Consider the following 26047-nt stretch of genomic DNA (forward strand, 5'->3'; position numbering starts at 1 on the left):
TACAGTGGGAGAGTCAGACAGGCACAGAGGAACATTAAAGATATCTCTTACCCTTTGATTTCTTATGTAGTCGTGGGACTCTGCCAGCCAGAGGTTATCACCAGATGTAGGCTGGTGAGCTTGGCCTTCTGAAACATAATTCCAAACGAAAAAAAAAAAAAAAAAAAAAAAAAAAAAGCCTCCTTACTTTTTAAGCTAAGAGTTACAGTAATCAGGATAATACAAATGAGCAAATATACATGAGCAAATACACATGCTTCTTTCTTTCTCTACTATAGTTTAGAAATGTTATCTAAGAGACAAAAGGTAAACAATATTAATTTAAATAACTTTTCCCATATAAACTGCCAAGACTTTCTCGGTAAGTTGTGAAGACTGTGCTTGTCACTGACTCAGAATAGATGGGGAAATATTTAAATGATAGTATTTTCAGGTAAATTATAGCTTAAAAGTCTACTTTGAAAGTGAATTCCATGAACAACTGAATAAGCAGCATAATTGATCCATCTTTGTTTTCTCCTTTTTCATAAGATCAAATTCATATTTGTATTGAATATGAAATTATGCATGTTTATATGCAATTATACTATAATGGATATATATATATATGCATGAAGGCTTATATAAGTAATGTTTTTAATAATTGGTAATTTTTAAATTCATGTTTCATGTAAAACAGGTTTAAGTATATAAAAATTTCTATATCAAATAGAATTTTAGTTAGGACTAGTATATAAGCTTAAGAAAAACCAAGTTGAACCATTTTCCTCAAATGTTGTTTAAATGACAATGATGAAAGGTCTCTGCACTGTGTCAGTGTGATATTTTAGTACATCATCTTATTGAGTTTCATTATGCATCTTCAGCATCTATTATTTCTATTAATGCCAACATCAACCTCCACCTTGGCCTTTTCTCTTTCTAATTGACAATGGGCAGATAATTTCTGGCCCAGATCAAGAGCTCATTTCCCCATCTAACCTTGAACATCTATCCAACGAGAATGAATCCCATTAGCATCCAACTCATGGCTAATAAATACAAAGGTCCCATGAAGAACAATAATGCACTTTGGCTCCCACATCAATTTCTGGCACTTCAGAAACTAAATGTGATGAACATTAGGTCACAGCCTATACCTTTCACAAAATGTTCCAGTTAGAATAGCATATTAAGAATCCAAACTGGTAGTGTCAGGTATGAGATATCATTCACATAAGAAGGCTACTGCATATTTACCTCTATGAAGAAAAAGTGTTGAAATATATTACAGGATTATTATAATGGCATCACTTTAAAAGATATTTCTAGAAATGCATACCATATTATCATCTCTTACATGCAGAAAATTGTGACATATCATTAAAAACACCTGCAAAAATCAGACTCACTTTTGCTATTTCTGGACTTTTATTGGATAATTATATGTTTTAAAACTACAAGAAAACAACTGAAAATTCAAATGTCATACAAAGGACATATATATTACGTAACTTTAAGATACTAAGGCAAATAAAACTAAGTTACTGATTAATACTCCATAGTTCAAAACACAGTTAATTTTATTAAGGCTCTTAGGTTTCAGAATATTTTCTCCTTGGATATGATTTTTCTATTTTTTTTTTTAAATTTCATATCATCAACATTTCTCTTTTAGTTAAACACAGTGTCTTCTTATGTTTGCCTCTGTGAATTGACTAATGTGAAATAGCATCAAACAGTTGTTTTAAGCAGAATCAAAATAGAATTACACAGTATTCTCTGAGATTGAAATCTGTGTTTTAACAAATTTTGAGTCTTTTTCTTTAGAAAAGATTGCTTATCTTTAATTTATATTAATATGATAGTTATCTTTTAACTCTCAGATTACTACAATCTACAGACACTTACAGAAAGAGCTGTACTTGAAGAATTTTCTTATTTAAGTGATTTCATTGGATACTGTTTGTATTTTATTTCGAATGTTATCCCCCATCCACTCCCATCCCTCCTCTCCCTGAACTTGTCTCCAGGAAAATGCACTCTCTCCCAATCACCCTCCCACCTCAGTGCCTTCACATTCTCCTACATTGAGAACACTTCTCAAACTGGACGAAAGGCACATTGATGCCAGACACTGCTATCCTCTGCTACATATGCAAATGGAGCCATGGATCTCTCCATGTGTGTGCAATGGTGGGTGTTTTAGTCCAAGAGAACTAAATGGTGGGTTTGCTTGGTTGACAGTGTTTTTCTTCCCATGGGGTTGCAGACTCTTTCAGCTCCTTTGGTCCTTTTTCTAGCACCTTCATTGGGGTCCCAATGTTCAGTCCAGTAGTTATTTGGTTAAGTTTGCCTATGGACATGCCTTGTGGGTTTGTCTATATTGTTAATTGATGAGGGAAGTCCTGTCCATTTTGAGTAGCAGCACAAGGTATCCTGAATTATGTCAGACATAAGAAGGTTATGTGGAAGTATCCCATGATCACAGAATATGGGTATTACATTCCTTTCTACTATTGACAGCTGAAGTCTGGTTTTGAAGGGTTCTATATCTGGGAAATTTAAAATAAAGACACTGGGATACTTGAGGATTTTTATATTAAAATATATGTAAAATTAATCCTCTTGGCATAATTTGCATTTTTCTTTTATTTTGATTCATTCTGTTTGTTCTGAAGGATATTTTAGTAAATTGACTCAAGTCAATGAGAAGAAATGTCTTAGGCAGGCTCCTAACAGTCTTTTTCAAATGGCACTGGAGATAAGAGATGAATGCTAATATCTTAAGGCACAACAATTAAAATGGGGCTTCAGATGCTGCAATCACATTTTCTTGCTGTAATTTTTCCTTCAACTTTTGATGGTAAGGCTGAAAAAATGAGAGACAGGGAAACAATGTTCACCAACAAAATATCAACTTACTTTGATGATAGAATGAATTTTGAAAGAAAATCAAATGTGTACAAGCAATTTCGGCACTTTCTATTCATTTTAAGCCAAAAGAATTAAGATGCAGCTTGTAGATTGTATTTATTGTCTCAGAATACCTGAGAATAGAAAGTGAGTTACTTAGCAGAACACATTAGCCTTTCAAGGACAGAAGTGCCACTTAAAAAGTATATGGATAAAGTTGAGTGTATTATAATTTAGTGTTCTCATGACCTGGATGACTGGACATATTATCTTAAATGCTTCACTTAGTACCAAAGAGCTACATAGAGTATTTGTATAAGGCAATCTGTTATTTTTCTTACATCAATTTTCATAATTTCTATAAATTTCATAGTATTAGATCGCAAGTAAATATCATAAAACCTGGAAGCAATTGAAAAGTGGAAATCAATTATTACAAAATAAAATAATTAAGACAACACCCATGTGTAATTTTCCATTCAAAGCCTTAATCTAAAAACTATGTTAATTAATGTTTGAAAATAATTCATTAAATATTTCCACTAGATTTAGAATATTTATGCCAAGCTCAAGACTGTAAACACAAATCTTGAATGTTTTCATCTCTTGCTATTAAGTTGTTGATGTTCTCCATACAGTGCAAAGCATTTTCATAAGTTATATATGAATATTGCCATTATCTTAGACATTGTGTTACTATAACAAACTATCATAGACCAAATGAATTCATAATAACAGAAAATTAATTTCACACAGTCAAAGGGTATGAAAGTCCATGGCAAGTGGAATGGTGTATTTAATGTTTTTTTTTTTTTTAATCCCCATATCTTCGTTCATAGGCAGGTATGTTTGCACAATAAAATCTCAAATGGGACAGTGCTGGGTTTTATTAGGTTACTATCCCAAATGTTCTGCCTTTGAAAACAAAATTATTTTAAAAGCCTCAGTTTTTAAATACAAGCTTATTGGAAAGGGGTAAAGATTGCAACATGATTTCTTTTGGAGAGGAGACACAAATATGTATGTGTATGTGTGTATCTATCTTTCTGTGTGTGTGTGTAGTTTCCTAAGTTGCATTACTTAATGTGATGATAAAAAAAGACATTCTAATACCTGCAGGGCAAATGAAAGAAATAAAAGATAATTTCTAAAAAAAAAAAAAAAAAAAAAAAAAAACAAAAAAAAACAGCATTCAGGAAGAATTGATGGTAATTCACTTCACCAAAGCAAATGAAGCATGCCCAACATTACACTTAATACTACATCTCACCTTGAGTGTACAATTTGCACTGGTGCCTGGAGATGACCATGTGCTACTGTTCTCTATACTGGACCACACTGGGTCCTGCAGAAAGGCTGAAACATTTGGGAGTATAGATAAGGTCACCATTTCTGCTCTGAGGGACCTGCCTAGAGCCCCAGGACACAGGAATCAAAAAGCAGTTAGGGAGAGGATTTTTCTGGTCTCTGTCTCAGCCCTGTGCTGATCTTGTACCACAGGCCTCTGTCCCAGACCCTGCTAGGAGGGAGCTGGTCTTTCAGTAGTGCTGGTATACAGGATTACAGGAGGTTCAAGTGACTATCAGAATCAGCAGAACAAGGTAACACCAAAAATAAGATAGCAGGAGGAAAGTCCAAGAAACTAAACAACAGAAACCAAGGACAATTGTCATCACACAATTCCAGTTTTCCCAGTAGAGCAAGTCCTGGATACCACGAAATTCTGGCAAAGCAAAATTCTGGTTTAAAATCACAATACATGATGATGTTAGAGGAATTTCAAAAGGTCATGAATTTCTCTTATAGAAATGCAGGACAACAGGGGGAACCAATTAGAAGCCCATAAAGAAGAAACACACACAGACACACACACACACACACACACACACACACACACACACAAACACAAAACACCAAAATGTTTTAGACCATTACCAGAAAACATGACAAAACAGGTGAAGAAATTGAACAAAACTATCCAGAATCTAAAAATGGAAATATAAATAATGAAAAATCACAAAGGGAGACAACCCTGGAGATAGAAAATGTAGAAAAGAAACCAGGAGCCATAAACACAAGCATCACCAACAGAATACAAGAGACAGAAGAGAGAATCTCAGGGGCAGAAGATAGTAGAGAAAACAGTGATAAATTTCCTAACCCTAAACATCCAGGAAATCCAAGACATAATGATCTAATAGAACATAAATGCCAGCACAGGCTACGATATCCAGCAACATATCAATTAACATACATATAGAAACCAAGATATTCCCTGACAAAATCAAATTTAAACAGTATCTTTCCAGAAATCCAGCCCTACAAAGAATAATAGATGGAAAACTCCAACACAAGGAGGGAAACTACACCATAGAAAAAAGCAAGAAATTAATCTTCTTTCAACTAACCAAAATGAAGACAGTCACATAAACATAATTCCACCTCTAACAACAAAAATAAGAGAAAACAACAATCATTTCTCCCTCTAATATCTCTCAAAATCAATGGACTCACCTACCCAATAAAAAGGCATTGGCTAACAAACTGGATACATAATGAGGACCCAGCATTTTGCTGAATATAGGAAGCATTCCTAAGTGACAAAGACAGAAACTACCTCAGAATAAAAGGCTAGAAAACAATTGTCCAAGAACATGGTTCCATGAAACTAGCTGGAATAGCCATTTTAGTATCAAAAAATTGACTTTCAACCAAAAGTTATCAAAAATGATAAGGAAGGACACTTTATAATCTTCAAAAGAAAAAGCCACCAAGATGAAATATCAATTGGGAATATCTACGTGCCAAATAAAAGGGTATCCACATTCATAAAAGAAACTGTACTAAAGCTCAAAGAACATGTTATACATCATGTAACAATAGTGGGAGATTTCAACATAGCACTCTCATCTCTGGACAGATCATGGAAACAGACACTAAAGAGATACACAGTGAAACTAGCATATGTTATGAATCAAATGGATTTAAAAGATATCTATAAAACATTTCATCCTAAAACAAAAGAATATATTCTTCTCAAAACGTCATAGTTCCTTCCCCAAAACTGATTCTCCAAACAATCAGTCACAATACAGGCCTCAACAAATACAGATGACTGAAATAATCCCATGCATCTTATCATATCACCATGTATTAAGACAAGTATTCAATAACAATAAAAACAACAAAAAGCCCAAGTACACATGGAAGCTGAACAATGCTCTACACAATGGTAACTTGGTCATGAAAAAAAGAAAGAAAGAAATTGAAGACTTTTTGGAATTTAACAAAAATGAAGTCACAACATACCCGAATTTCTGGGATACCATGAAAGTATTGGTAAGAGGGAAATTCTTCCTCTGAGTGCCTCCAAAAACAAACTGGAGAGAGCATACATTAGCAGTTCTAGCAGCTGAACAACAACACCTAAAAGCTCTAAAGCAAAAAGAAGCAGATACAACCAAGAGGAATAGATGGCAGGAAATAGTCAAACTCAGGGCTGAAATCAACAAAGTAAAAACAAAGGGAACTATACAAAGAATCAACAAAATCAGGAGCTGGTGCTTTGAGAAAATCAACAACATAGATAAACCCTTAGCCAATCTATCCAGAGGGCACAGAGAGAGTATTCAAACTAACAAAATCAGAAATGAAAAGGGAGACATAACAAAAGAAACTGAAGAAATTAAAAAACAAATCACATCTTACTACTAAAATCTATACTCAATAAAATTGGAAATCAAGATGAAATTGACAATTTGGTAGACAGATACCAGGTACTAAAGTTAAATTCAGACTATAGTCTGAAATTTTAGAAAAGCAAAAAAAAAAAAAAAAAAAAAATAATAAAAGCAATCTTTGTTTTGACACTGTCCAACATGTGATGTTGGATGACTCTGGGAGTCATCACTTTTGCTTACTGACTATGAAAGCCAAAGGAGCAGGTGATATGGGCTCTGCCTTCCACAGGATCCCTGCTATGATGAATGGTATTTCTTTGTTCTGCTGAAATAAACTTTCTGTTCTTATGTTGCTCTTGTCAGACACTGTCTCACAACAGGAAGTAAAGTAGAACACTATGAAGAGCCAATATTTCAAGTAGTGTTTGAAGATTAGGGTAACCTAAAAATCCTAGTTCCAGATTGGAAAATAAATTAAAAAGAAAATGAATTGTATAGCCTTTAAATTATCCTTACATCCTACTTATTCTGAAGGAAAATAACCACATAAATAACTTTTGTAAGTTGACTCCAAGACACTATTGGTAAGAGACAGAGCAAAAACATCATAAGGCAAGAAATAGAAAAAAAATGATTTACTAAGAAACATTATTTATTTACATCTTAGTAAGTACATAGACCAAGGAGTGAGCTTAAGTGAAAATCTGCAAATGACATAAAATGCATTAAAGTGCAACATTATCAAGCAACCAATTTTCTTGAACTAAACGCCAACCACTGAGCACACACTGAGAGACCTATGGCTCCAGTTGCATGAATAGCTGAAGATTTCAGTGTTTGGCATCAATGTGAGTAGAGGCTTTTGTTTCAGGGAGGGTACATTTTCCCAAAGTAGGGGAATGCCAAGGCAATTGGTTGGAGAGGGGGATCAGGAAGGAGTGCACCTTTCTGAAGGCAAATGGAGGGGGGGGGATGGGAGGGGGTAAGGTAAAAGGATAATATCTAAAATGTAAATAGAGTATCTAATAAAAATGACAAAAGAGATAATTAAAAACTGTCATTTGAGGATAATTCTGCCTATGAGGGGAGGCCAGACTTACAGATAGATATATGGAGTATCATTTCTATGGAGATCATGATTAAATTCTGGACAACAGACTAAAGAAAAATGTAGCATGCTTATGTTTTATTTTGTGGGGATTATGGAGTGCTCAGGTATTTGATGACATAGCATTCTGCATTGATATTTTTTAATGCTAGTTTCATCATTAGTCTCTACAAACTAACCAGCCCTGTTTCTAAAATGCATGATCACTTTCCAATTAATGTGAACATATGATAAGAACATAAAACATGTTCCAACCAAATATATTTCTCACATGATTATTAGCCTCAATTATACATCATCAGGCATTAACTGAAGAATGGATTCTTAGATCCTGGGACTGCATATTTCACGCTGGACTTAATCCAGCTGGGCTACTTTTAATGCCTCCAACTCAGATTAGACTTCCATCACCAGAATCCTGCATCTCCACATATGGGTATCTTCTGCAGTACATGATACTGCTCATCTGTGAAATTACACAAAGTCATTTCTCTAATATTGAGTCTGTAATCAAATCTCAGAAGAAACTTATCAACTAAGCCCCCTGTTGCTCCTGTCTGGAACACTTGACAAAAGAATGAAATGTTCTTATTACCAGGCACTGAAGCAAATTTAATTCTAATACTTGGCATATGATTAGTGTAGGCTCAGAAGTTCTTACAAGTGTTCGCTACATTGTGACTCTGTGGATACCCAAGACACAGGATACCCTGTCCCCTAAAGCAGTGAAAGAAATGAAAACATTGTCTTCACTTGGGTATTGTAAAATAGAATTGACGTGTTGCTTTAATATTGGAGATATGGCAGAAATCAGATAATCCTGAATCTACTGAAAAAGTGTTTACCACAGGCATCATAGACTTCATGGTCAAACTTAGTTTCCAGTAATTACCTCACCCAGAAAGGGGATGCCAAGCAGCCTGAGAAGATCCTGTGTACATGATGGTTTTCTGTCATTTCAGAGAAAACAAAGTCAGGGGAAAAATCAAATTAGGCATTTTTTCTCTAAATATGAATGAAATCTGCATCTATCTTATTTAAAACTTTAAGTGTATTTTTCTATAAAATGTCTTTATTATGAGAATCTTAAAATCATCATTACTGTCTTTTCACAAAAGTGTGAAGAAGTAGCAAAGATCTACTGAGAGCTTTATAAGAACATTCAGGTGTGAAAAATATTCTTCGTTGCTCATTTATATAGTTATAAAGTCTGTAAATTACTGGCATATTGATAAAGTATTTTACCATTGCCACATCTCAACACTGGGATAAAGTCCAATTAAAATGTCTGACTCGATGAGTTGAGTCAATTTAGACAAGTATTTATTTAACTATAAAGAATTTGACGGTATGTTCCTACATTAAACATTTTCCCTCAAATTAATATTGGAGTTTTCAGAAAACTCAATGCATGAAATTTATATCTTTTGAAGTTTTATTTTGAAAATATTTACATCCTTCAGATATAGATGTCTGAGTATCATTTGGTAAAAGAAGAAGAAAACAAACAAAACAAAATCTGCATTATAGAATCTAAAATTCTATGTACTCCTATGTGCAATCTGCATTTCAAATCAGTTATTAGTGTCAGTAAGATTCAGTACATGAAAGAATCAAAAATAAATAGATATCATGGCAGATGTTCTGCTTGTGGCTCCTGAATCCACTGATAAACAGCATCATGCTTGCTCACTGACAAAGACTGTAAGATAAGGACGTCATTGAAAAGAGAAGAGACACTGTTTCTGGATTTGATAGGACTGATGTACTCCTGGCCTCAGGGTAGCTGTGCTGGCTTCTATAACACCTGAATAAGGTAAAAGCAATCAACATTCTAGAATAGAGGGGGAAGGTTGTTCCTGAGCTCACACCCATTACTGAGGACCTATAGTTGATGGCTTCTTTAGGGGAAGTCAGGGTTCTTTAAGGTTGAAGTTATTGGTAGCTCAGTTATGCTCAAGTGGATGGTTCCATTACCCGGGTGGTATAGCATAAATTAGATTCAGGAGTTATTTTAAGAACAACAACAACAACAACAACAACAACAACAAAGGATGTTGCATGAAAAAGGTGGAGGCGTGGGCAGGTCTGAGAGAACTTAAGGGGAAGAGTGGAGAGGTCAAAATATATAAAAAATATCACTGTATAAATTCTTAAAGAATAAGTATACATTAATATCACTTCATATTATCTTTCACAACGTGTTTATAAAATGTCTACTATTACTGAGTTTATGAACATTTTTCTAATATGCACTACCCTATTCGGAATTATGTATATCAAATAACAAGAAGTTATTACTCATTATGTCAAAATATGCAAAGGCTTATACAAATATAATTTCCATAGAAATATGTAACACAATTTATTTATTCTGGGTTAATTGTTTCAGGATTTGACAAGATTTTTCTTATTTTTGGCCTCTGAATTTGAATGTCCAATTGTATTCCTGATATTCATGAGCTGATATCTAATATTTTTCATATGCAAAGTGACCCAATTCCTTATATGTAGCTTTGCTTTTGTTCTTGTGTTTTCACATGTGACTGTGTTATTGAAAGTTAATTTAAATGCCACTGAATATGTAAACATACATTCGTTTTTTCTGTCATAGTGTTCCTTTCCGTCTCAATTTTGCTGTCAAAGCAAAAATTAACTTTGTGTTGACACTGTCCAACACTAAAGAAAAAGACATTGAAGCACTGAGAATTTGGATTCAAAAGGAAATAGTAGCTCTGGGAATTACCGCTACCATAAACAGAAATGATGATTCAGTCTGCCCAAAGATGAAGAAAATAAAGGGTCTGAAGTTTTCCTCTTGATTTCCTAGGGGTATAAAGATAATCAATAACAGCCAGTAAGGCAAGTTTGTTACACTTATGTTTGCTCTCTGAACAGCAACCTTTATCCTTGTGGAATGGAGTTTCCTAGTTCAGATGCAAATTGTCTCCTCTTTAATGGAATTTTTATTAGCTTCCTTTTATTTTGAGAATAATACCAGTGCTTAACAATGAAGATCTGTAATCTTCAAGTAACCTGGGGACATTGCTATAGATTCGGAGATATAGCCAGGTTAAAATTAGATACATCTCACATTTCCATTTTTCTTGTGCATAATGACTTTAGTTTGTGTGAGTGAATAAAAAAGATAATCAAGTCATAGCTACCTCAAGGAGATTGCTACTGCATTTGTCTGTAAAGACATAAAGTACCTTCACAAGAACTTCTATTTTCAACTATTTCCTTGCAATGCATCTGAAGAGGCAGAAAATGTAGCAGTATCCAGTTTTTTTGCTGTTCTTAAGATATAGTGGGTGTATTAAAACCACAAGGAATTTCAGCAATCACAACTGTATCATGAGAAGAAAGGAGATTTGAGTTGAGAGGGGATTAGTGCTTGCTTTCCTTCTTACTATAAATCTGTATCAAAATCCATTGTTTTCTCTGATTGTGATCTTCATTGGCAGTCCAGAGATGGCAGAGGGAGAATGCATAAAGTGGCATTCTTATTGTCTTCTCAGGCTCAGATTGTTCCTACCTTTTGTTTTGATTTGTTTCTGTGAACATAACAGCTGACATTTTCAGTTATTTCCTCAAAGAGAAATTTGCAGGTTGGCCTAGTTAAAATATTATTTTAAAATGTACTGCTCAAATTCACCTTATTATGTCCAGTTCAGTGGATAAGCAATCAGGATGTTCCAAAGAATGAACCCTAAATGTCCTTAAGCACCCCATGTATTAAAACCTTATTTCTCACTGTGTTAATTTTCTTAGTTTATGGTACCAAATAGTAAGTTGGTACAAGGACTTCATATTACTGAATGATTGCTTTAGAAACAGACAGTAGAACTCAAATCCCTAACCTCTATATTTTCCATCTCTTAGGCTTTTCATTCATTAATTCATTTATTCACGTCACCCCACATCTCCTCCTAGTTCTCCCTCCCAGAGCTCATCATTTTATTCCCTCTTCCTCTTCTCCAGAGAGAAGGAGGAAATCCCCTCTGTATCACCTTTCCCTGGTACATGAAGTTTCTTTATTCCTAGGCAGTTTCTCTCCCACTGAGGCCAGACAAGGCATCCAGGTTAGGGGAACAGGATCCACAGACAGGAAAGAAATACAGGGACAGACCCCACTGCAGTTGTTAGAGGACCCTCATGAAGACTAAGCTGCACACCTACTGCAGGTGGGAATGCATTGATCTGCAGATGCTAGGGTTTTGGCTAGTGGTTCGGTCTTTGGGAGGGAGCCCTTAAGTGTCCAAGTTAGTTGACTGTTTCTATTGGTCTTCCTGTGGAGTCCCTTCCTTATATAGTCTCTAAATGTTTTCTCCAACTGTACCACAATGTCTGTCTGTGTGTTTCTGCATCACACAGGTGGAGACTCTCAGAGGACAGATAATTTCCTAAGTCCATATGTTAAACATGTGTTCTTTACCTAATGCTCTTTGTTAGTTGAGAAACCGTAAGGATAGGACCTAGTTGGCATATCTGGATATTAGGAAATGAGTCAGTGAAGGTTGTACCTGACACTAGGGATGGTATTTTGTTTTTGTTTGGCCATCATCAAAGGACCAACCATCCCATAGCACTACAAACAGGACCATGCCATTCCAGTGGGCATTATCTTCCCTTTGAACAGACTGAAGTCCTCTGAAAACAAGAATCCAAACAAATCCTTCATGCAATGGTCTTCCCTCTGTTGTTTGAGGTTGACAGTTTTAAATATTATAGGCTTCTACTGCTATATGCCTTTTCTCCTGAGATTCAAACCAGTGAGACCAGCTGATTATAGGCCAGTGCCTCTATACCTGTGAGCTAAAATATATGATTGATTCATTCATACATACATGTGTTTGTATGTGTGTGTGTGTGTGTGTGTGTGTGTGTATTCTTCTGTTCATGAAAGTTTGAACAGTTGGATATGAACACTATCAGGCAGGTAGGGAGCTTAAGTATTATTACTTTCTGTACCAAATCTGAAATTAAATGGATCCTTTGAAGATCCATGGACCAAAATGGAGAAGTTAGAGGGAGTACTGAAGGATCTGGTCTGGTTTGCAACCCCAAAGCAAGAACAACAATATCAACCAACCAGAGCCTCCAGAGCTCCAAGAACTACAGTACCAACTAAAGAATATACATGCAGGGATCCATAGCTCCAGCTGCACATGTAGCAGAGACTAGCCTTACTGGGTATCAATGGGAGGAAAGGCCCTTGGACCTGTGAATGCTGTATTCCCCAGTGTAGGAGAATGCCAGGGCTGGGAGGCAGGAGGGAGTGGGGGATCAGCCTCATAGAAGCAAGGTGGAAGGGTGGGATATAAGGTTTTGTGGAAGAAGGGAATAAGATTTGATTTACAAATACATAAAATAACCAATAATAAATTTAAAAATCTATCAACTCAGTAGAACCTAAACATCCAACTTCTAGTACATAAAACTATGGAAGCAAAATGAGTTAGCTGTTAACTTGGAATGAGTAACAATTATGTTCATGGTTTTAATTCATATTACTTTGTGTGTGTGTGTGTGTGTGTGTGTGTGTGTGTGTGTGTGTATTTGCTATGTGAGAAAGATAGTGTATGGGTCTCATAGTATCATAATGCACACATAGGAAGTAAAATACAACTTGTATATCCAGTCTCTTCCTAAAACTATTCATATATGCCGAGGTTTGGCCTAATGTCACCAGGGTTGCAGGCCAGTTGCCTTACCCACTGTCTCATCTTTAAAACTATGATTTTAATGCATTGGATGTAGAAGTCGCTGCAGTGCTTTATTAAAACTAAGTGATGTATCATAGTCTACATTCCATTTACACGGCATCTCATGTGCTATCCTTGTGTGTACTAAGGTATTTGTTTTAGAAAACTAGAAAAATATATAAATGTGAGGTTTGAAAAAGATCAAACAGTGCATGGGGTGATGGACTTGAACATTGTTTTGTGAGAGAAGGGTATAAAACTATTTTCCTAAGACTTTAAAAGGTTCTGGTTTACAAACTAAAGTATCTATATAAATAGTAATTTGAACAGGAATAATGAAATGAGTATTATAATTCAACATAAGACTACATGTTTAGGTTTGAAAGTAATCTATGTGATACCTTATGTCAATAATCATAGATACAGTGATTAGAATTGTGGATCTACTACTCTTATGTTCTTTCAAAACCCATGAAGAATTCTGCAGGCCCTGACACAGTTCTGAACAGTTAATGATTCAAGGTGTTGGGACACCATAGCTAAATCATAGTTTTACCATTTTGAACTTGTATTGTTTAGTGAACTTTTTGCATATTGTTGCTAGTAGTCATGCATCCTCATAAAATGAATAAGGAAAAACTCCAAAATCATTCAATAATCACAATGGTCAGATTTTGTAATCCCTATAAAGCACAAGAATATAAAATACTCAGTAAAGAAAAATATAGTTTGAGCATTCATATTAACTTTCACTGTTGCACGTTAGTGTACTTGCATGCCAGCATCCTTAGCAGCATCTGATCTACTTAGAAGTCTTACGTCACGTATATTCATTCTTCATGTGTTGCCAAACACTTAAGCAGTGACTAACATTTTCAGGTTTCAATGATTAACAGTCGTGTCTTACTACTCCAGAGCTGAACTATATCCAGATTCTTTAATCAAGTTCTAAGAGCTCTTAGTAGATTTTTAAGGAACACAATAGTCCTTGCTTTTTGAATCATATTCCATAATTTTCCTTTATGCCTTTGTATTATTCACTGATCATTTAATAATGCATTTTCTCAAGTTATATCAAATATAGAAATGTCATAAGTTCCCATGTCTCTTCTCGATTTTAAAATATAGGTAAAATTAACTATGGATATATAAGAGATTCAATACTTAATATATCTACAGCATTTAACACTGGTATGAAATTAGACTGAAAGTTATTTGCAAAGATGAAACAGTAGAAAAGAAAGATCACAGGGCTTGAGTGAGTTTGTAAATTGAAATAAAGCACGTAGGAGCCTGATAATGAGTCTTATTTTTCATTTCATCTCAACATGGTACTTCACTCTTCATTTATTCCTTGATCATGAAAGAATAGGAATGAAAGAAAATTACTGCAGTTACAGTTCCAGGATAAAATTAACAGGAGAAACAATCAGTATAATAAAATCCATACATCAATACATACATACATACGTACATGCATACACAATACATACATACATAAATAAAGGTTACAGACTTTGCAATGTAACTGAGTAAATTACTATGAGGCAGTGTCTTAATTGCCTCCTGTGGCTATAGCTCATGATCTCAAATGTGGTGCCCAAAAAGCATCCCTGAATTACTCATTGTTCTGATCAACAGAAGCCAACCATCACATGATTGACTTTAAAAAAAAAATGTCTTTGAACCAACATTGAAAATTGGACCTAGCTACACTTATCATTTGTGTTAGAATTTGTTTCCTAAGTATATTGATTATTGACCACACTGAATGTCAATATCCCAGACAAATGCCCTCTTTCATCTTCAAGCAAACATGGAGAACTTCGAAGTCTTGCAACATTCTATCAAATCTCTGTCTTTCTTATGTAAGGAAGTAGAGAAACCTTGCCTTGATGTCTGGTGGGTTGATTTACTCCATACAAATAAATGAAGATTATCTTCCTGTCCTATGGTTAACTGAGAGCAACTTTACAACCACAAAATAATTTATGTTTTCATAAGTTAACACTTTTAGATATATTGCAAGAGTAGCATACATGAGGTCTGAGATTCTATGTTTCTTAATCAAAACCCAAAGTCATAGCATTCATAAAAATTCACAATTCTAGCCCTGACATTACATACATTTTATGTGTGAGTGTCCAATAAAAAAATACTATTTTTTAATAGTATACCATCTCTCTCTCTCTCTCTCTCTCTCTCTCTCTCTCTATATATATATATATATATATATATATATATATATATATACTAGTAAATCAATGAAGCAGCTATCACCAATTTAGTATTTATTATATGGTCTTCTTCACTACTAGTCTTATATTGCAGGTTCTGTTTTCATTGCCATATCTATTTCAAAGCTGAGTAAAAGTATATGTTCTTTTAAGTATGTTAATATTCTTAAAACATTAAGAATAATTGTAAATTCTGTGAAGAAATTAAGCTATGCATGTAACAATGTCCATTCTGTAAACATAACCATTATAGAAGCAGACAATGTGATCCCATGGTTACAATGCAGAGCACTTCAAAGTTGGTTATAAAAGGTAGTCCTCAGGGATAACTGAAAATTATGTTGTCAGTATTATCAAGAGCATTAAGATTTGAAGTGTTTGAAGACTATCAAATAGCATCTATGTAAATAAAAGAGTGTTTGTCTGAGTGGTTAAAAGACAATGTAGATTATCCTGGGATTTACTGTCTGTAACCAAGATGTAAACTTTAAGCCTCTTTGTTCCTGGATTGTTAGCCTCAAGATTGTTCTCCTGAGATTTGCAGTTGCTGCAGCAAATAAGTCAGATTTCCAAAGCTTCACCTCTGTTTTCATGTCCACTGTGCTCTATTGTCTGGAAACCATTTCATTTCTTGTTTTCAAGTAAAAAGCCATTTTCACACTCTTGGCTGATTTATCCTTTGCAGAGATCTGCTATGCAATTTATCACATCTTATCACAAAAGGATTTCTGCTCTGTATCTGTGCAAAGGAAGAAACTATTTAGTATGTGATGCTTCCAAAAAGAATATTTATGTACAAGTCTGGCCCATGCTTAGAAAATACAGGATGATTACTCCACCAAACAGAATAACAAATTTAAAGAAGGCAATCTTTGTCCATTTTTAAAATAAAGTATATGGCATATGGAACAAGTTACAGGATAAGGACAATTCTGTAATGCTATTTATTCTCGGTATAATAGCCAAATTACTTAACAATTTAAAAAAATCATATTCAAGGTCCTTTCTGTAGAGACTATAAGCACATTAGACTATTTTGTATAGCTAGGTGCATTTTACAAATTTGTGCAATTCCTGGCAGGTTGAAAGCATAATCAAACTCAAGAGAGTGAGACAGAATAAGCCTGATTTAAGATTTTAGCAATGCCATTACAGAAAGTACACTTGTGTTCTGTAGTACTGGCATGCAGAGAGGGACTTTGCTAATGCAGTCCCAAGCACACAGCCACCTGAAAAATGGAGTTCAATGGACATAACTGGAATGGATAATAAAAGGAATATAAATATTGAGATGAGAACTGGCTACTATACCATAGAATTACAAAAAGGTAATACTGCTGTTGCTCATGAGACAAATGCTTATGCCATTTCTATAGTTCTTGTCATATAATTCATATAACATGAGAAGTTACAAGACGGTCATCTATGGAATCCTAAGCAGTCTACTAAGAGTTTCTTAGCTATAGTGTCAAAGGTGAAGAAAGATGTTTCCAGTCTGCTCTGTAAAGCCTCCATAGTCTGTAATGAGAAAACCAGGGAAGACATTTTTTTTTAATTTTTCATTTTTGTTGCTGTAATAGTATTTCCTATCAGAGAGCAACTTAGAAGAGAGTATGTTTATTTTAGTTCACAATTCCAGTTTTCAATCCACCATAACAAAGAAGAAAAGGCAGTGGGTACTTACATCAGACAGAGGGTACTTAGATCAGATAGAATGTAACATTTACAGTCAAAAGCAGAGAGAAATGAATGTTTTCACTCCTGTGACTCTGCTCATTTTTTGTACCCTTAAACTCACCAACACCCAAAATGAGGAAATTGTGCTGCCAAAGTAAATTGGTTCTTTCTACATCAAATAACTCAACAGAACAAACATTCCACAGACATGCCACAGACAAGACTAATCAAGACAATAGTTTATTGGTTGAATTATCTCCCACTGGATCCTAGATATTGTTTTTTTGTCATGTCAACAATTATAAAAGCAGTATTCACAGAAGTAGTGCACAGTTTTTTTCATATGAAACAGCATAGCAAAGAGTAGGCTGCAGCTGGGTCAACAAGCCAAGATTCTGAGGAATCCAAGGATCAGAGCTGATGTACCTTGAACCACTCTGGAACAGTGCTTGAGATTACAAAACAAGATTACACTTATACCAACAGGGCCCCCCCACACAAACTTTTACTCCTGTGTGGTGTATTGCTCAGATTTCCCAGTATATGAAAAACTACCCTGGAGAATCCACCTTCTGGAGAATCAATTTATTTTGGTTCATGGTTGGAGGCAAAATATACTCTAGCACAATCCTTTCCTCATGATCCACTTCTTCCAGTGAAGTTCCTTTTTCTAAAGTTACTGCTCGGGTCCAGTAATCTGTTTCATCGTTCATCATTAATCAAGCAATTCCTTGAAAATACTGGGGCTCTCACAACCCAGCGATTGCCCAATAGCATTGTGTCTATTTTTCATTTATTGAAAATATTCTTAATTCAACCTATTTCGATTATGGTTTCTCATTTTCTTGCTCACGCTTTCCTCCTAACCTCACCCACCTTTCAATTAGATCTACATCTCTTCTCTCTCATGATTGAAGTCAAGCAGGATTATGAGGAATGATAATAAAATAGAACAAAATAAATTAAAAGCAAAATGAGCATAATAGAACAAAATAACCAAAGAATAAAAGGAGCCAAAGAGAAAGCACAAGTAATACAAAGACATGTGTTTTCAAACACAGAAATCCCAGAAGAACTCAAAACTCAAAGACATAATATATGCTCAAAGGACCTGTGAGTTTAAAAAAATTATTATGTTCTGCCTTATTATTTTTAGACAAAGAATGGAATTTAATTGATAATAAAGCCCTCAAAACATGACCTTAGGTTAGGATAGTGTTAATAAGAGGCAAACAGTAATACTGTCCCACAACTAAATGTTAATAACAAAAGAAATAACGCATTATGACTCAGATTGGTATAATATTTGTCTATCAGAAGTGGGCACATTTTTTTCTTCAGTACAAATAATACATATATATTTTTCCAATAAGACAGTGCTTTTAACATTCACAACTGTCATTTGTATGTGTACAATGTGTGTAACTATTTTCCCATCAATTATCTCATTAGAAAAGATCATCGCAGAAAGAAAACTGGTCTTTTATTTTACATTATAAATACATAGAAGTCTGTGGTAATGTGTTTTCAAAAAATTTTACTTTATTTGGGCAACTCTGTCCTAACAAGTTATAGTCCACATTTAGGAAATGTTCAATAGGAAATCATATGTAATATAACAACAATATTAAATATTCTGTTCATGTAACAAATGTTTGCCTTAATGTACTATAGATAGTGACATTATCAATATGAGATATTCATTATCCTTATTATATTATTATATAATATATTATCTGTATTATCCTTATTATATTATTTCTAAATAATAATGTAAGCATGCAAAAATTGAACAGAAACCATGATAACTAAATGTGTTACAGTTAAAGACTTACATATTTGTTTGCATATTCTCAGTTTTATTGAAGCACTTCTAAAAGTTAAGATGAAACATTGCCTATAATGAATATTGACTCGGGAGAGATTGCTAAAAACTAATACTGCAAACCAAGGGGCAAGGCTGCATGTTAGCTAATATTTGTACTTTTTTGTCTGGATATTCTTCCCCATGGAGAAAGAGAGAACTATAGAAGATTATTAAAGTAGAAATAATCCCTATTAGAATCCAGGAACTTATAATAAATTAAATATTAAATGTCCCGCGCAACCGTCTCGCCTGCAAGAACGACGCGGCACACAAAATAGAATCCTTCTGCGGTAAACTTTATTGCTCTGGAAAACCAGTACTTGCTTCAGGTGACGAAAAGACGAAGAAGGCGGAGAAAACCAAAAGACGAACACGATGAACAAGACGGACGAGCCCACGAACCAGACCACGAACGGAAACACATGGGAGCGGGACCAACGAGCGGGGAAGAGAGGGGAAGAGAGGGGAAGAAGAGAGAGAGCTATCCAGCTCGCCCCCTTATAAAGGGATCAGTCCTTGCCTTGGACGCGGAACCCCCTGATTGGTTGAAACTCACCAGGCCCTATGACGCCACGGAAGAGGCGGAACTCATGAAGCAGAAGTTACCCAGCCTGTGAGCACATGGCTTGTTTACTGCTAACTCCAGCCAGATATCAGCGCCATCTTGTAATGGCGAATGTGTGGGAATGTGTGGGCGGCGCCCCACAATTAAAGTCAGAGAGAATGACCAATTATTCTATTTTGGTATCTATTTGAATAACTGTCTCTTTGATCATAATTTAATCTTTCATTAAAATAACTACCACTATGTTTAGTGACAGCTCCTTCTACCATGGACTAAGCTAATCCCTTTGAATATACATTCTTAAAACAGAAGGAGGTGGAATATTGTAATTAAGTTTCTCAATTAATAAAATAAATGCTTATGCAGATTTAGCAATGCAAGATAGCAAAGGATTTGCATATAATGTGGAAGTTAGGCTGTAGGTAGATAATTCAGTTTTCACTGTGTTTTTCTTTGACCTTTATCTTTATTGTTCTTTCTTTATTGCTAGTAAACCTGGATTGTTGTGATAAGGATTATGATTAAATCTGGTGCACTTGAAGAACTACCTCAGCAAACAAAAATTAAAAGTTTCAATATACTGAAGGATCTATCAAGAAGAAGTAGAAATAACCATAAAAGCAAGGAATCTCACACAACAATTATGTTGAGGAAAGTTTACACAAATCTTTTGACATCTGAATTTGAGGTTAGTTGGTAGTGTAATTGATAATTCACATAATCACACAACCAAAAGGAATGGACTCAGTAGTGAGGGATGTGTTATTTGAGAGGATTAACCTGCTAGATTTAATAAAGTGTTCCTATCCACATATATGATTGCATCAAAAAGAACAAAACAAAAATGTTGGCATTTTGTTCATTTGTAATAACAAACTAGAACCTTATTCTAAGGGAAAACACTGCAACCACCTACTGAAATTTGAATATCTTTTAAGAAAATAGACTCATGAGAAAATGTAGGGTTTTTTTTTTGTATGAAAGAGATTTTTAATTACATTTTTTTCTTTCAGAATTCCAAAAGAGAAAAAGGCCTTTTGTGAATGGAGGCATTAGGTTGAATCAACAATGTTTGCCATGAAGTTGAAGGCTTTGCTCACAGAGTTTTGCAGCACTGCTTGGAGTGAGGTAGTAGGGCTGGATGCAAATTGGTTAAATCTTGAGGGTCTGGACTTCATCAATGGACCCATTCAAAGATATGATCAGAACATCGGGTGCTGAGAGATAGTGGAAATTTCCAAAGCTTTGTTAAGGCATTGGACTTCTGCTGGACCCATTGTACAGATCTTTTCTCCACCTAATTCTCTCTCTCTCTCTCTCTCTCTCTCTCTCTGTGTGTGTGTGTGTGTGTGTGTGTGTGTGTCTATCTCTGTCTCTTTTTCTGTAATACAATCAAGGATAGTAACACCCCTAGCCACATGTTGCATGTGCTTTTGTTACCAAAATGTCTACAAGGTTCAAAGCAACAGAGTGACTAACTATAGGTTGAAATCTCTGACCTCATGAGAAAGAAAATCTGTTTTCAACTGTGAAGTTTATCTCTTAAACTTTGTGTCAGTTACTGAAGGTTCATATAGCTTCTCAGTACAATGGTATTTTGTTATATAATCTTATACTAAATTTTCTAGTGAAAAATATTTGAAGTACAATGCAAATAGTTAAATTATTTTCATGTTCTATTCTAAATTTAAAATTAAGTTCAGAATAAACAGACAGATAACTCAAGACCCTTCAGTGCACGCTTGCATATAAATAACCATTTATGAGCAGTCTATCCATGATAATAGCAAGAATCGTGAATGGGTATGTGAGTGGACTCAAAAGCATATTTGATAGCTATGGATTATGACTTTCATTTGTGGAGGCAATGCTTCCAAGGAAAGGCTATCTTTCAGCCAGTAAACGCCCAGTGTGTATTATCAACAGTGCACCAGCAAGACATGTATTAACAAAAATGACTTTTGGCTAAGCACAATTACTATGCAAAGTGTTGGAAAATATGAAGCATCTCTTGACCACAATCAAGGACAGATGGTGAACAAGTACATTATAGAAAAGTGCAACTGTGCAGAGAATACTCAAGTGGGCAGAATGTGATTATGTAAATGAAGATTCACTTGTAACCATGAGTGCCAAATACATAGCAAACTTAACTTGAATTATTCAATAAAATGTTGAGGATGTTCATGTACTTATCATCATAACCTAAAAGGTTCACCCAACGAAAAAGTTACTACACAACTCTATGTAATCTACTGCACTCCTGGTTAGAAGTTTTATATTTTACTAACATTTTTGAAAAGGTATGATGAACAGACTCTGACATACACTCACATATACATTCACTCATGTACATATACAACATATACATATGTCAATATCAGCACTCGGTTTTTCATATAGACACAATAAACATTTAATTTCATAAGGGAATTGACAGTAAATTAATGCTATGAATATCACTTCCCGGCAGGCATTATAAGGTTTTCCATGGAAAAGAGGAGGGAATAATTAGCATTGTCCATTGAGTCAAGAAAGTAAAAGGAGTCTTATTGTTTAGAGAGTATTCATTTTAATTTTAGCAATGTACATGTGTGCACATCTGTTTAAAGTTCCAGAAGAACTCAGATATCTGCTGTTTTTAGCAGTGTGAGATCCCATGGAGCTGGAGTTATAGACAATTGTGAGTTAGTTGCTCTTTGTGGGTGCTAGGAAGCAAATGATAGTCCTCTGTAAGACTAATACTTGTATCTTCTTGAATCACTGAACCATATATCTAGCCCCAGAAAATATTCACTTAAAAATTCAATGCTTTCAGTGAGATGGTTCAGTACAGAAAGGGATTTGCAAAACAAGCCACTTCAGTTGAGTTCAATCCCTTCAACCTATGGAAATATGGAAAGAAAGAAGTAAGTTCAAAATGTTGTCTTCTTACTTCTACAAATAAATCATGCATGCATGCAAATACAAAAGCGAAGTAATAATAATGATGAAGGTGATAATGATAGTGATGTACTTCATTTAAACTAGTGGATTAAAATATACAATATTAGAAATGAGGTACTTAATTTTGTTTTGATATCTTAAAATCCACAATGCAATTGCCAACCCATTTCAGTGCAAACGTAATAAATTAATATGAGAAATGTGGCTCCCATGTTAGACTCCAAGTGTCTAAAAGATTTATTTGCATTACAGAAAAAAATGAAAGCTGACTTATACATACATTAATTTGGAAAATACATCATCAATATTATTATTTCCAGTGAACATTCCTTATCCAAATACATACCCCAAACTCCAGCTGCAGTGTTCTCTTGCTCTCTGAATGTCGGAGACTGGAGTAAAACCATTTCAACAATTTCAACTACTTTTTAATGTAATCTTGTAGGAGAACATTTGGCATGATGATTAACACACTGCTAGACATTAAGGAAAACAGAAGGCAGCTTGAGCTCAATTATCTTTAGTGTATTTCATAGTCACAAATTATTTGTATATATATATGTGTGTGTTTTTATATATGATATATATGATACACACACACACACACACACACACACACACACACACACACACACACACACACACATAAACCACAGGTGGACCTAACTCAGGTATTCATTGTGTAACTTTTGAGTCACTGTGATATACTTTATATATCTTGACTCAACATTTATTTCAAATCATCAAGGCCTTAATTTCTTTAGTTATTTAGACTAATATTGTTAATGTAGACAATATACCAATGGAATTGCATCTCCTTGCATGCCTGTATTTGTGAGTTAAATCATCTCAGTGCTTTCTGTGTACTTCCTTCTACTCTGTCCTATCAAGTGAACATCAGTCCACTATCAGTTTTGAGATCAAGGCTTTAAGCTTCTGAAAATGGGTAAAAGCCTGCAGTATCTTTTTTTACTGTGTCAGGATTATTTCATTTAACATGATATAATAGTATCTGTTTTACACTTACACATAACAGGGAATAATTTCCCAAACTCTGAGGGTAAAATTAACCAATTTAACTTTGTCCTATTTCAGTTTGAATGGATGTTGTTTTTGTTATAATAAGTTTGTTTCTGTTTTTTTCATGGTATTCTAGCATAATGCTTAGGAAAGGTCTAATAGTGAACATCTTTGACTTTTTTCAGGTTCCAACGGAAGACATGTAGCTTTTTGCCATTGTATGTTGCTTACGGCAGGACTTTGTAAACAGATGACATATTATCAAAGTGCTATGCTTGTTTCCCTCAATGCTTTAATCTTGTTTTTCAACCTGAGATACTTGAATAACATAGTAAATGAACTTTTGAATGGCTGTGATTATGCTTCTAAGAGCCTTTTTAACTATGTTGGGAGGCCTTCCTGCATATAGGTAGTACTATTCCATAACTTCTGGGTCTGGGCTGAATATATGAGGAAGAAAATGATTGGAGCAACATATTTCATCTTTTTTTTTTTTTTTTTTGTTTTTTTGCTTTATGGCTGTGGATGTAATGTGTCCAATCATGGCTTCCTCCATCCACCAAAATGAGAGCCATTTTCCCAGCTGTGCCTTCCCTGCTATGACAGAGAGTGTCCTCAAGGTGTAAGCAAGAATAATATCATCTTTACTTAAGTGGCACTGGCTACTTACTTTGTCACATGGAATGATGACTAATAAAGTTTGTATAGATCTACTATACTTGAAGATATTGTATTCAAGGCACCCATTATAGGAAGTCCCATGTAATTTGGAGGGTTATGGACTACTCTGAATTGTGTGAATAACTTCTAGAAAATATGATATTAAATTTAATATCTAGTGCATTAATTTTTAAAATATTTTCATTAAGTATAGTAATATCTCTCTGCTTTTATGATGTCTTTTGATTCAGTAGGATGTGTCTACACTGCAAGGGAAATTGGTTAAGTTTCTTCATTAGTTTCCTTTTTAGAATTATTGGAAGACAATTGAAATTAGTTGTGTTTTTTTTTTTTTCTATTTTGAAGACATTACCTGTAAAAAGACCATACATTTTACTTTGATGGAATAACTTTAATTAATGTTTTAATGCCATATACCATTGTGGGCTCATTTAGCAAGTCTAGTTCTTTACTAAAGTCCCACATGTTCTTTGTGTGCAAAAGTATGTCTATGTTGTCTAGGGACTTAATTTGTGTTCAGAATTCACCTTTGTTTTCTTGTATTAATTTATGAATCCCTACTTGTAATTATTTCATTTCCATCTCTCAGTTTCATAAGTAAATGGTTGTATATCTCATTCATTTATTTATTTTGAACAGTAATGACTGTATATTTTCTAGGCTGATTTCCATGGCCTAAGCTCAAGGGATCAAAACTATTCAACACTATTTTTATGATTCCAGAGTTTTTCTAAGCCACTTCTAAATACGCAGTGTTTTGTATTTGCATTGATTGCTTGTTTTTCTTTCGTTCTTTCTTTATTGCCTTGAGTGTACTATTTGAAACAAGGGAATGTAAGGCTCCTCTACTAAATTGTTTAGAATTTTGAAAAGATTCTGAGTTTCTCAAATTGATTAGTTATTTCAACTAATGGTACAGAATCATGGCTGCACAAATAAGATATTTTTTATATTATATTACTATTCCTATCTGCTGATTTTATATATTAACATTATCAGACCAAAAATGAGGAAAAAGAATAACACCAATATAAATGAAGACCCACCAAAACACTTTAAAAAACAGAGGAAAAAATATCAAGTCATGCCTGCAGCTGAAATATCATTGCCTACTGACACATGCTGGTAGAGGCAAAGCCAGGCTGAGTTTTCTTTAAAAAAGAGGCCCAGTGAACATTCTCTATTAAGGGCAGCCCAAATTACACTTGACATGATGGTAAAACAGGAGAAAAATCGAACCAGAAAGTAATATGCAGTGGACCTAGGAAGTGCAAGAATATGATCAAAACATGTTGTATGAAACTCTCATAGAAGTAATTTAAATTAATGCAAACATTAACAGATAAAAGATGGTCATACTCAAGGCTCTGTTGGGAGACAAAGCTTGTCTCCCAGGAGTGCTGACACATCTGAGAACACTGGCGAGACCACCACTTCTGCTCAAATTACTGGCACAAGAGGAACACACACAGAGCCTTCAGGACACAGGAATCAAGGAGCAGTATGGGAGAAAATCTTTCTCGTTTTTGTCTGCAGCCTGTGCTGATCCTTTGCCACAGATCTCTCTACTCAAACCTTGGTGGGAGAGAGCTTGTCTCCCAGTAGTGCTGACACACTGGCTTCCAGAACAGTAGGACCATTATAAGAATTGGCAAGACCAGCT

Source organism: Micromys minutus, assembly GCF_963924665.1.
Source record: "Micromys minutus genome assembly, chromosome: 20".
Lineage (NCBI taxonomy): Eukaryota > Metazoa > Chordata > Mammalia > Rodentia > Muridae > Micromys > Micromys minutus.